Source organism: Vanellus vanellus, assembly GCF_965231255.1.
Source record: "Vanellus vanellus genome assembly, chromosome: 1".
NCBI classification, from domain to species: Eukaryota; Metazoa; Chordata; class Aves; order Charadriiformes; family Charadriidae; genus Vanellus; species Vanellus vanellus.
In genome coordinates, this window is record NC_138905.1 from 87178568 (window position 1) to 87179575 (window position 1008).

The 1008-nt window shown below is 54.1% G+C and overlaps 1 gene segment (V, D, J or C); it reads left to right on the forward strand.

Annotated features, from left to right (window-relative positions):
• The first annotated feature begins 300 nt into the window (after positions 1 to 300).
• Positions 301 to 1008, forward strand: LOC309672486 (immunoglobulin kappa variable 1D-13-like). The segment is given in 2 exons: positions 301 to 343; positions 695 to 1008.

Below are 1008 nucleotides of genomic sequence, written 5' to 3' on the forward strand. Positions count from 1 at the left end.
CTCTCAAGGACTTCTGAAAGAGAAGGGGAACTCTCAGCATTTCTCTGCCTTGCGCACACTCAGAGTCCCCTGCAACCTCTGCATAGTTCTGTCCATGCAAACCCCTTCTCCCCTCCCCACGCACCACCCTCCCTCCCCCCATCTCCCTTCTCGGTGGGGTTTATGGTTTCCTGTGACTGTGTGCGTCATTCCCCAGTGTTCCCAGCCAGCCAATCCTCATCCTCACTCAGTGCTTCCTCCTCGCATGTCTCTGGGCAGCTACAAAAGGCAGGTCCCTGAGAGGACAGGAGCTTTTCCCCCATGGGTCCCTGCTGGTTCTTTGTGGCCATGCTGGCCCCTCTGGGTAAGTGAACTCAACTCACCCCTGAGCACCTACATCGATTCCACTGATGCTGTCCCAGCTGCGTACCCACTTGCTGGCAGCGCTCCCTCCCCCAAAGCTTCCTGTGCTGAGAATGGGCAATGAATGACGTGCGCAGGAATCCCTGAATCTCCTGCATGGGCTCTCTATTTTTTCTGGCCTGTCCGACAGAGATTGGAAACTCACCTGCAGATCTGAAGAGCTGTCCCATCCCTTCCACTGCTCCCTAGGCTCTCCTTTTCCTTCTCGCCCTCTTCTCTACCAACCCGCAGTGCTTAGTTAACATTTTCCCATTTTTTCCTCCTCTTCAGCGCTCCTCCTTTTCTCTTCCAGCGTTGGCCCTGGAGCAGTCCCCAGACACAGTGATACGACAAGGCCAGTCCATGGATCTGACCTGTTCCAAGAAGAAATCCAGCAGTTTAGCTATGTCCTGGTACAAGCTGCCTTTGGGGAAGGACTCCAGGCTCATTCTAGTGGCTTCTGCAACTGCAGGTGGTAAAGCAGATGTGGAGGAAGGTTTCCGAAGCCATTTCAAGGGCAGCGAGATAAAAGGAGACGGGATGACCCTCTCGATAGAGCATGCCTTTCTCAATGATTCTGGCACCTATTACTGTGCTGAGAGTGATACACAGTGGCTTGGCTGCTGA